This window comes from Protopterus annectens, chromosome 2.part2 (genome assembly GCF_019279795.1).
Source record: "Protopterus annectens isolate FY-2018-M chromosome 2.part2, PAN1.0, whole genome shotgun sequence".
Classification (NCBI taxonomy): Eukaryota; Metazoa; Chordata; order Ceratodontiformes; family Protopteridae; genus Protopterus; species Protopterus annectens.
The window spans coordinates 597,561,273-597,574,613 of NC_056730.1; the positions used below are offsets into that span (position 1 = coordinate 597,561,273).

General features: G+C 37.2%; 1 protein-coding gene across 1 annotated transcript in view; it reads right to left on the minus strand.

Moving 5' to 3' along the window:
- Positions 1 to 13,341, minus strand: part of LOC122795737 (dedicator of cytokinesis protein 1-like) — a 2,411,902-nt gene that overhangs the window by 2,097,985 nt on the left and 300,576 nt on the right. The gene's annotated exons all lie outside the window — the stretch shown is intronic.

Here is a 13,341-nt window from a genome sequence, read left to right on the forward strand (position 1 = left end):
ACGGGGCTGGAGTGTATCTTGTGCTCTGTGGTACACATTGGTTAGCGTAAGGGGCTGGAGTGTAACTGGTGCTCTGTGATACACATTAGTTAGAATAAGGGGCTGCAGTGTAAATGGTGCTTTGTGGTACACATTATTTAGCATAAGGGGCTGGAGTGTATCTGGTGCTCTGTGGTACATACTGGTTAGCATAAAGGGTTGGAGTGTGTCTGGTGCTCTGTGGTATGCATTGGTTAGTGTAAGGAGCTGGAGTGTATCTGGTGCTCTGTAGTTCATATTGGTTAGTGTAAGGGGCAAGAGTGTATCTGGTGCTCTGTGGTACACATTGGTTAGTGTAAGGGGCTGGAGTGTATCTGGTGCTCTGTGGTATGCATTGGTTAGTGTAAGGAGCTGGAGTGTATCTGGTGCTCTGTAGTTCATATTGGTTAGTGTAAGGGGCAAGAGTGTATCTGGTGCTCTGTGGTACACATTGGTTAGTGTAAGGGGCTGGAGTGTATCTGGTGCTCTGTGGTAGACACTGGTTAGCATAAGGGGCTGAAGTGTAACTGGTGCTCTGTGGTACACATTATTTAGCATAAGGGGTTGGGGTGTATCTGGTGCTCTGTAGTACATATTGGTTAGCATAAGGGGCTGAAAGGTATCTGGTGCTTTGTGGTACACATTGTTTAGCATAAGGGGCTGGGGTGTATCTGGTGCTCTGTGGTACACATTGGTTGGTGTAAATGACTGGGGTGTATCTGGTGCTCTGTGGTACACTCTGATTAGTGTAAAGGACTGGAGTGTAACTGGTGCTCTGTGGTACACATTGGTTAGCATAAGAGGCTGGAGTGTATCTCATGCTCTGTGGTACACATTGGTTGGTGTACGGGGCTGGGGTGTATCTGGTGCTCTGTGGTACATATTGGTTAGTGTAAGGTGCTGGGGTGTATCTGGCTCTGTAGTACACATTGGTTAACTTATGTGACTGGAGTGTAACTGGTGCTCTGTGGTATACATTGATTAGTGTAAGGGTCTGTAGTGTATCTGGTGCTTTGTGGTACACAATAGTTAGCGTAAGGTGCTGGAGTGTATCTGGTGCTCTGTGGTAAACACTGGTTAGCGTAAGGGCTTTGAGTGTATCTGGTGCTCTGCAGTACTCTAGTGCTCTTCCCTGATGAAATATGTCTTCCCAATAAAAGTCTGAGTGACTGTAGCACAACAGGAATGAAGTCTTTCACCGCCTATTCTAGTTTTGAATGTAAAAAATATTATAAACCATGTCAGTCTGCACTCCTCCTGCTATGTCAGAACGTTAGCACCTTGCATGAACACTACCACCATTTTCTAGGAGTTAAAGTACAAATAAAACATTCTCAATGCTCCCTGAGAGGCCAAGAATACAGTTTTATAATTCTAGTTAGGTCCCCATTTCATATTGCATTTGGTGAAAGAAACTTTAGTAAAATTGTTCCCTCCAAATGTAACAGGGTCCCTCAGGAAATTATACTACTTACAGATTATAAATTATTTCAAACAACACTTTACCAGCACTTAAAAGACTCCTGTGTTCCCATTTCTTAAACAAAGGCTAAGCCTTCTACTCCCTCCTCCGAAAAACTCAAATTTGCAATTTGTCTAACTGATATGAATCCTAATGTATGAATCAAAGTATGCAAATGTGTACCCCAAAGTCATTGCACTAGGTGATCCTCAAATTCTTTTCCCCACTTCCTTCTTCTCTTTCTCTAACTGATAATCTACCTCCTTTTCTGCCCTTTAAATTACTTTTAGTTCTCTTTTCCAAAAATGGAGTTTCAGAGACATTCAAGACTAAGCAACATTTTACCACCTCTGCAAGCTAAACATTGTATTGCAATATAATACTTTGATGCTATGTTACCTGCAAGACTGCAATGATTAGTTTTTAATTTACTGTCTTATGTTGTAAACTTTAAATATGTAATGTAAGTATTCTACTTTGTTTTTGTTTCAAATCTAATTAACTTTGTAAATTGATGTACTTGTACACTTGGGCCATAACTAAAAGGGTCCCACGACCGACCCATCTACCCTGACAACAAATATAAAACATAGATAGACATAAAAAATATTGCACATTCTTACAGAGAACACATTTCATGTCTATCTTGGGAATGTCAGTCAAATTAGATCACGTTTCATACATTTTTATACTTTTATAGAATGTCAGTCAAATTAGATCAAGTTTCATACATTTTTATACATTTACAACAACAGTATTGTAGGTGCCTGTTTCTTTTAAAGCTAATAAAATAAACACTTTATCATTGTTAAGACCCTGCCTATGCTACACATTGCCAGCCTAATATACACCCTTGCACTTAACAGATCTCTAGAGCTTTATAGGTCTACATTCCCCCCTCCTTTCCCAGTTTCATTTTCCCACTGGATAACTTATTGCTTTTTGTATGTTAGCAGTATATACTACTGTAACTCTCAGGTTCCACCTCCCTCCCTATTTCTTTCTTTTGCTATTTTTTTTTTTATATATTTTCTGTCCTATGTCTAGGTTTTTACCATCTATTTTTTCCTCTCCCTTCCTCCCCACTCTGTCCTAGAATGATTTTATGACTCTCATTATTGTCTTTGAACTTGCTACGTACACTACACAGACTTTACTCATCTTACCTTACATTCCTGATTGTTCCTGGTGCATTCTTTGAATCTGGGCCAATCAGCGTCACTCTCTTATTCTGGGCTCCTCTCTGTCATTTCATTTTTTTCCCCTTTTCTGTCTTCTCTCCTGTTTTTCCTGACATGCTTTGTGGCTTTTAAAATCTTCTGTTAGCATTCCCCGCTAATTATTCTTCTTTCTCCCTTTTCTAAACTTAGTTCTCCCTGGCGATGTGTGCGAGATAAGGGCCCTGTCTATATTTCATAATTTACTCATAATCCATTTTTTTGCAACTATTGTTAATGCAGAGCATTTTTAACCAAGCTGGCTCTTTTTTATGGCATTAAAGGTACAACTGCTACTGTTTATCTGCTGTGTTGTTTCGTAGTCATTCTGGCTATGTTCTGCTCAGTAATTGTAATTTGTGGATTTTTCCACTGATGTTAATGCTCCAAACTGCTGTGTAATCAGGTTTGAACTATTTTAATGAACACATTGTTTTTATTGTACAGCGCTTTTGTAACCTACATTTTCTTTTTGCAACGCAATTGTGACTGTGCTACTACACCATACCGTAGCTTTGATTTTAGCATAGATAGATGTGGTGACCAGTTTTGGGGTATTAAATCTTTGCTTTTACTAGGGTTATTTCATTTTCTGCATGTAACTCATTGTTGGTGACTACATTTCTCAGAGATTATTACTTTGTAAGGAGAAGTTGTATGCTGGCTGTTTTTTGTTGTTTACCAGGCACCTTGAAAATAATTACTCTTGGAGGCCTTACTCACTTGTTTCTCATGTTGTTTCACATCATTTAAGTCAACTTACTTCAGAGGATTTTACACCTAATGTATAGATATATAATATGTATTCTGTTAATTATTTTACCAGAGCTTTATTTTTCACAGTATTAATTTGTTACTGGCATACTTTGTTAGCTCAGTACTAGGCTTCTGTCTCTAGTTAGTCCTGTACCTGTATCATTTGTTGTTTTTGCTCTTACTAATCCTGTTATTTTCTGCCCTTTTCATAGATTTCTGAAAAGAACCTGCACAATGAAATAGTGCATCCCTGCATGTGCCCAGTGACCTGCTGAATTTACAGACCCATCCATCCTAATCTTTTCACTTTAAATAGTGTAGGTGTCTGTCTCTTCTAAAGCTAATAAAATAAAATGCTTTATCATTGTAAAGACCCTGACTCTGCTACACTTCCCCAGCCTATTATACACCCTTGCACATAGTATATCTCTAGAGCTTTATCAGTCTATATTCCCTCCTCATTTCCCTGTTTCCTTTTCCTGCTAGATAACTTATTGCTTTTTTGTACATTACCAGTATATACCATCCTAACTCCCAGGTCCCCCCTCCCTCCCCATGTGTCTCTTTTACTGTTTCATTTTTTATACTTTTTTTCCTATGTCTAAGTTTTTACCATCTATTTTTTCCTCTCTTTTCCTCCCCACTCTGTTCTAGAATGCTTCTGTGACTCTTGTTATTCTCTTTGAACTTGCTACGTACACTACTCAGACTTTACTCATATTACCTTACTTTCCCTATTGCTTCTGGTGCATCCTTTGAATTTGGGCTAGCCCACTCCATTCACCCTTCATTCACTTGGGCTCACCGCTCCCCTACCATACCCCCATTCCCAACCACCCCTAGTTCAATTTCCTTTATAGCTAACCAGCATTTCCATGCCTCCCAATTCTTGCATAATATTTCACCTTAACCAATCAGATTAATATCTTCCACCTTGGCCTCTCCAATCAGATTATATCCCTCCTCTCTTAGCCTCTCATTCCATCTATTACATTTTTTCTTAGACCTCCCTTTCTCATTCTCTAATCTTTTCACAACTCTCTCTTCTCTCTTATCATCATGCTTCACCTTCAGTTACTGCCCTTTTTAATTCTTTTTCTATCCTATTTCACCTATTATCATATTCAACTTAACCTTCTTCCCACCTCCCCAACATCTCTCTACCTTACAGGTACCCTTTCCTCCTACTCCTCTCTCATACCATCCACCCTCTTCTCCTGTGCTGAACAGACTCTTCCCAGAATCCCAATCCTTCCAAAAGTGTCTTTGCACTATAAATATTAAATGAAAGTAATTGCTCTTCCCTGCACAACATCAACCCTTCTCCATTTTAGTAGTATTCTTCTACTTGCAGGAGACATTCACCTTAACCCTGGCCCCCACAAATTCTCCTTTACTCCTATTAACTCTACTCAAACTCCCCTGCAGATTTCTTCCCCTAAACTCAAACAGCTATCCTTTTATTCCATTAACATCCACTGCATACTCAACAAGATTACTGAATTTCACTCCTGGATATCTCAGTACTCACCTGACATCATTTCTCTCTCTGTAACGTGGCGAAAACCACATAATAAAAACAATGAATTTCTTCCCCCCTGGTTACAATATCTTACGCCTTGACAGGAATCACAAAAAAGGTGGAAGCATTGATATTTTGTACTCTGACATCCTTACTTTATCCCCCTTACTAACCCTCCCCCTTCATTCTTCACTGCAAAGGTAATCATTGCTAATCGTAAGATCAATAACCACAAAACCATAACCATAGCTGCTATCTATATACCTCCCAGAGACAACATGTCTCTGCTTAAACATATCTTACACTGGATGGCTCTCACAATTCTTAATGAAACTATCATGCTAGGGGATGTTAGCATTAATTGGCTTGCTGTCAGCTCTGACTCTTCTTCCACTAGCATACACCTAGATGGTTTCACTCAGCGTATCTTCTCTTCTACTTTTCTGCATAAACCCACAAATTCCAGCTCCATTCTGGAGTGGAGTCTTGACTCCAATCCTGACCTTTAACACCACCCTGAATCCTTGCCAGATGCTATTAGTGATCCTTCTGCAATAGGTGTTTTAAGATTATCTACCCACTTCACTAGACTACATAAAATTAAAGAATGTTGTATGCTGATTTCAGTCCTGACACTTTGAATAACTTTCTCTTTAACCTCTCTCTTGACGAAGCTGTGCATCAGTTCAACACCATCTTTTTAAACACTCTTAACTCCATTGCCCCCTCTAGAATTATCAAAGTGAAATCACACTGCTCACCCTGGCTTACTAAGAAAACCTGATCTCTCATCCATTATAGAGATTCTGCTTTGAAACTCTGGCAGAAACCCAAATCTCCTATACAGTACCAAAAATATAGGGAATTATATAATCTGACCAAAAAACAAACAAATTCTGATAAAATCAGCTTCTACCACTCACCCATAACTGCTCATACTAGTAATCCCCAAAAATTTGGCACTCAGTCAACTAAATTCTCCATCCAGGTAACCCCTCTACACCAAACCCTTACCCCAATAACTCTCCTCTAGAAACTGCTTCTATCTTTAATACTTATTTTACTGATACCTTAAACAATCTTATGTCTTCCTCTAACCCTACCTATCCATCCCCTCCTAGTGCACAACCACTACAAAACTCACCATTCTCTTTAAGCTATATACCCACTAGTTACATCAAAAAGCTTCTTAATAAACTTAAGTCATGCTCCCCTACTACTGGCAGCCTACCTCCTCTATTCTTAAAGATTGTGCCAATTGCATTGCATACCCAGTATCTATCCTCATTAACCACTCTATTTGTGACTCCACTGTTCCAACTCTTTGGATAAAATTCTACATCCTACCTATCCACATAGGTGGGAACTCTGTAGAACTTTCTAATTACCGCCTTATTGCCATACTATCTACTCTCTCCAAAATTTTAGAACAATGTGTCCATAAACAACTTCTCTCTTTTTTAATGCATCTAAACCTCATCTCCCCTACCCAGCAAGGCTCCCGCCCCATCACAGCACTGCTACAGCTCTTGTCTCCTTTATTAACTCCGTCTCACTAGCTAGAGACAATAATGAGCTGGTTTCCTGTCTCTTCTTAGACGTTTCCAAAGCCTTTGATACTATCTTCTTTTCCATCCTCCTCTCTAAACTAACATAACTCAACCTCACCCCTATACCTATTTCCTGGTTTACTAGCTACCTCACTAACAGACAGCAATCTGTCAAATGGCTCTCTGCTCTATCTCCTTTTCTCCCTACAAAGATGGGTGTCCCACAAGGCTCTATTTCTTGGTCCCCTTCTTTTTGATATTTTTTACTAACCAACTTCACACTTCTTGTCCTCATTCATCTATCATACAGTATGCTGACAATTCCACTATTATCACTCCTGCTGATAATCCGGCTGATCTGCTTTCTTTTGCTCAAACCTCATTTAACCTCACTGAAACCTAGCTAAGTAATCACAATCTAATCCTTAACCCTAACAAGACATAACTTCCCCTATTCCTACCTAATTCTCTCATAAATCTTTTACTATCTCTTCCTTAAACAATACCATCATCTCTGTTGAACATTACACAAAGCTACTTGGCATTATCATAGATGACCAGTTTAAATTTAATCTCTTTGTACTAAACGGTGTAAAGAAAACTCACCAAAAGCTTGCCTTGCTGTATGTAAACCAAAAGTTCCTTACCGCTAAGTCCAGATTCTCTCTTGCTTATTAAGCTTATCTTCTTCCTAACCTCCTGTATTGCTTTCAGGTTATCACCAACTTACAGTCCAATCTTCTTCCCAAACTTGATACCACATATAACAAAGTAGCCAGTTTTGCTGCAAACTTGCCTCCAAAATCTCATCACTGTCTTGCTCTCCAGTATCTCAACTGGTTAGAATTTCCTAATCAACATTTATTTCCTCAACTTCTCATAATCCACACCATTCTTAGTAAACCCTCCTCCTGTCCTGTTTATCTTTCTTGCCTCCCATTATTATTCACCACACCCCCTTAGAAGCTCTGACCAATATCTCTTACAGATTCATAAAGCAAAAAAAAAAAATGTTTTTGCCTATCTTCCTGCTCTCTCTCTTGGAATAAGCTCCCCTTGACCCTTAGAAACATCACCCATCAACAAGAATTCAAGTCAGCTCTCAGACTTTATCTCCACAGCTCAAAGATATGTCTTTGTAACCATCACACCTAAAATTTTTCCTCTCCCTCCCCCCCATTTTTTCTTCCCTTCATTTTTCCCCTACTCTCTTTTTAACTTCTCTTCTACCTCCCTTCTCCCTTAACTCTCACACTATTCTTTCTTCCAGAACTTTTTTCTGTCCTCTAATTTTTCTCTTCTAATCTTTTAAACTTAACATCTCTTTTTTCAATTATATGTTGTCAAAATAATAATATGCTACCTATTAACATTTGTAATCTTAACTCATTATTGCACTTTTTCTAATTTGATATTTGTTTTGTAACCTGTCTGTTTATATTTCTGTGCCACAAAATTTTTTTTTTATATTACCTATTATCTAAATCTATTTTATTATACTTTTTATATTAATTATTCTTTTCCACTTCAGAGATTTTTTTCTCCGGGTCTCCACTGAAAATGGACTGGTCAACAAATGTCAAATAAGTAAATAAATAAATTTTGTTGCATCAAATCGTTAGTAATAACAGTCCTTCAGATCTGAACTGTGTGAAATGTAGCCACACATTTTTGTCTCCTTTTCTTCAGAAAAAAAAAATAAAACAGCATGGATATTATGCAAAAATACAAATGTTTGAGACACATAATTTGAAGGACACCGTTTCCACAAAGTTGTTTGCCATTCTGAATTTGCAAGATCCATACCCTAAAGTATCTATTTCCTCTACTGTGGGATAACCTTGAAGGTTCATATACCATGATGATGAGTTGAGCAGGATATACCCTCCACATAATGCAGTCTTGTTTTTTAAAGCTGATGTTGTATGATACTAAACTTTCCATAACTTTGTTATAATACCTGTACTGATAGTCTGCAAGGCACTGGAGGATCGTTTTTATACATGCCATTCTCATATGCTTTTATAGAAATTGCTTTCTGTCATCTATAGAAATGATTCTGCCAATTTAAAAATGTGTCAACAAAAGTTGACAGCCTGTTATTGTAAACCACTTGCCATATGAATATAAGTATATTGTAAAATCTTGATATGCAGAAACACTGACACTCAATAAATGAACTTTTGCATTTCAAGACTCATTTTAACTGATAGAAAATGACTGACAAAACTATGAATCGAACAGGAAAGAAAAATCCATCCTTTTGATCAATGAACTAAAAAGTAAAATTCCTTAACTGTAACACTAAGCACACTTTTATCTGTATATAGTGACACTGTTAGAGAAAGGATTTCTCATTAGGTAATGCGTAGAGTTGGCATCAGGGGTGGGGGGGGGTGTGGGGGCAGGGCTAGGGTCAACACTCATGAGTAAGAATAACCTAGACAGCTCCACCCCTTCTGCACACCTTATGCATGTGTGGAAAACCCAAAGCTGCCACTGTACCTAACCTCAACCCTACACATTTCCTTATGAAAAATCATTTTCCTAACAGTGCCACTGCACAAGATACACACATACATTTGCTATATGCTAAGACACACATACAACACTAACACTATTCCCTTATCTAGCTCTTATTGTAACCCTTACACACAAACCCTCACATACCCACCAATTCCTAATGGTGAAGCATTTGGTATATACTAAAGTTTTGTCACTAACACACACACACACACACACACACACACACACACACACACACACACACACACACACACTCATATGCACGCACACATGCTGAACAAAAGCACAGATTAGCTAATCCATGAGAAAGCCCACAGGAAACATGATCAGTCCTTGTAATACTGGATTAATTTCCGGGGAGGTGGTATTTGGATGGCTGCTACACCTGACATGGACATAGAAGGAGCTGGGCTGGTACAAATGATGTCTAAAGGGATAAAAAAGGATAAAAAAACAAGATATGCATTAAGGAACATTAGTAAAGCAAATATTCCAAAATAACTTTAAAAGAGAAAATACTTCTAACAACCTTTGCTGATATGATGGACATATTATAGAAAGTCTAAGGTATGCCGAAAAGCCAATCTGCAATCATGTTCAGCTTAGAATATTCCAACAAGATAGCATGGGGAATAAAGAAGTAATGCTTTCAGTTCATATGTGTCAAAAGTAGAAGCCTGCAACTCTGTATATGATGAATAATTTATAACTCATTAAGTGGATCTTTTATTATATCATAAAACATGATATAAACAATGAATGAAGAAATCCTTCACATATTTAATTTATTAACAAAATAAGTTAAGATTTATTTGGGGGTGGGTCCTGCTATAAGATAACAGCACTGCAAGTTACAGACAGGATTGCATTGTGTTTTGTATGCCCAAGTGATTGCTTGAAAAGATCAGGTTTAGGTCTTCATTCCCTTTCAGTTAACAAAAGGAGTAAAAATGCCCTTTAGAAGGAATTTCATACCTTGCTCTAAACTATACAGCATTCAGGACTAACTTTTCAATTATGCGTTTTTGACCAAAATAGAGTCCTTTATTTTCCTGAACTGTTTTAAAACTAGATAATTTAATCTAAGCATGCTTTATTTTTATTTCTTTATTTATTTGTTTTGCTTTATAAAGGGATAAAACTGTTTTCCTTTTTGCGTTATGCTGAAAATGCATCATGTACTACGAAACCAGCAATTAAACTGAGAGTGCTGGCATTCTGGCCCATGTTAGTATGTGCTGCGAAAGGCTGTTAACAATGAGAAAATAAATATTTAGTACATAATCATCTTACAGGATATTTTAAGGGACTTAAATCCTTCCTGGGAGAGTTGTAGAATTTTCTATTCAGGAGAGACACCTTAATTATCACAGAAAGAGATTAAAAATGATGGAAACGGTAATTAAATGGTTAAAATTTATTGTTGAACAAGTTACTTCCTTAATTAGCTTGTAATCCTCCTGGCAAGTACCTTGGAGAGCATTCAGTTCTATAGACAGTCACGGATATTTAAATCTCTTAACACAGTTCAGTGAATCAGCTCAGTAGAAGTCCTACTAATTCATTATGTAATTATTCCCCATATTGTTTGATGGCGGTCCACTATATGAGAAAAGATAATACAATACTATTGCCCATGAATATCACAGGGCACCATGTGGCACAGCTGACAGAGGGAATAGCAATGTAGGACTTTAATGATTTGAAATGGCTTGCCTTATGCAGTAGAGTGGTTAGTATTTAAGGCAGCTGGCATTGTACTTTTTACACTGCAGAAGAGGGACACAGCCCTTCTTTTGGGAAACAGCCAAGGAAAGCAACTGCAAATAAATAAAACATGAACTTAGATGAAAATATATGAAGTTAAAACATGCTACTTGGATTTAACCTGATTCAGCAAATGAAACAACAAAGTGAGAGACATAGTGTTCTGGAAAAAAAAATGTGTTTTGGGAATAAAGTTCTGTAGGCTCAAATGAATCAAAGAAGGCTCTTCACCAAATTGTACTTGATTTAGTTACTGGTCAAGTCAGTGATACGGATACTGACAAAGCTTGTATAAGCAAAACCAGTTTATTTCTCTTTCCAACAACACAAAGGAATGAAAGCTCTTCACCAAATTGTACTTGATTTAGTTACTGGTCAAGTCAGTGATACGGATACTGACAAAGCCTGTATAAGCAAAACCAGTTTATCTCTCTTTCCAACAACACAAAGGAATAAAAGTTTGTTTTTATCACACCAAAGTGCTGGTTGATTGTGTATTTATACAAATACATATATAGATGGACAGATAGACAGACAGAGAGATAGATTTCAAAATATGTAAACAGCTTTTAATAGTCAAACAAACACATACACAGATAGATATATCTTAAAATATATGGACATCTTTTAATGGCCAATCACCATCCATTGATGAGATAGAAAGAAATAATAAAAGACTGATAAAACTAAAGGAAGAGAATACAAATTCCATGTAGTGAATGAATTTTGGTGCTGAGCCAAAGAAAGAAATCGCCACCAATGAGTCACCATGCTGCCCATGGAAGTGGAAGCTATAAGTGTTCCACTGCCCCTGCCTTGTATCCTTCCACTACATTATAGCAGAATTCAAGGTTTCACAAATAAACATCATATCCTGACTTAAACACACAGGAATAAGGCTAGGAAGTGTATCATGGGAATATTGGTATGAGAAAACCATTCAACATCTTTTCTTTTAAGAACTATTCATTTAGTAACACTTTTGTAAAGGGGGTTGGTCACACAATACTACAACAGGCTAGAAAGTCTGAGAAGTAGACATTCAAAAGCTATAACTTTTTAATAGTTTTGGAGGAATAGTATTTATTGGTTGTAGCTCACTTTGCAATTTGATTATAATAACACAATTTGCCCATGAATCCAATGCCCACCACACTGAAGACACCAGCACAGACAATGTGATCAGATTTTATTGCAAACCAACAACAACATTAATAACTTCTCTCGGTTCAGAGGGGGAAAACAACAGATATTAGGTGAATATTCAAACATCAAGCCAGGACAGCATTACAGAAAACTCACCTCAATATACCAATAAAACTGGACATTAGATATTAACAATATTCATGACCATCAATTACTGGTAGTGTGACAGAATGCTTACCTCAATGTACTGGTAAAACTATGAACAAATGATAAAATTGAGTAATATACAGGACCACCAAGTACTAGTAGTGTGGTAGAATGGTCACCTCAAAGTAATAGTAAAACTATGAATACATGATAAATATTAAAAAATATTGGGACCTGTAAGTACTGGCATCCTGGCAGAATGTTCACCTTGATATCCTAGCTGAACTAGCAGCATTGCAACACCACTCACTAAACAACCACCCAAACCCCTCCAAGACCAGAGGAAACCACTGCTCATTCTAAGTAAACCAGCTTCAAGGAAAGGGGGGGGGAGAAGGAAGAAGGACTACCCCTACCCTTCTTAGAAGGGAAGATGCCTTCTTCCACTCCACTCCTATAAAACATAACAAACACTGAAGCAGAGGAAGGTAGGAGCATAACCTTCTAATCTCAATGTCAAAAAGGCTGAAGTTTGGAAAACATCTTTTGTTAAAATGCATCACTGGTCACAGACTATTGTTAAAATGTGTTATTGGTCACAGATTAGCTTTTCCAAGAAAGGTAGAGGGTTACTAAATCATTCTGGTTTTCCTTTTCCATACATTTATATATATATATATATATATATATATATATATATATATATATATATATATATATATATATACACATAAATATATATATACAGAATCAGTACTGACATGAAATTCTAGGGCATTGCTACACGTATTACAGTATTGGCTTGTGACACATTTAATTTTCCATTTGATTTCTATTCATGTCTCAGTATGACTGGATTTAATATTTAACAATACGACAAGGGGCAGAGGTCATAATATTAAATACTCAACTTTTAGCATAACATAATTGTAACATCCATCGCAGGCTGGCATATATCCAGCAAAGAAGTTCTTTGTTTAAAGATATATGACCAAGCACATTTAAAGCATATTTATAAATGCAACAACAGTATCACAGAATATAAATGTTTGAATTCATACCTTACACAAAAGTGCAACTTGGCCTGCACAAATAAAGTGAGCTCTGATTAAATGTGATTTACAGACATGAGATGTTTTGGACAACTGGTCATTCATGGGCTTTATCATCGTGTACAAGTAAGAAGAGCAGATGCCCTCCATATAACAGATCAACATAAACAGTCCATCT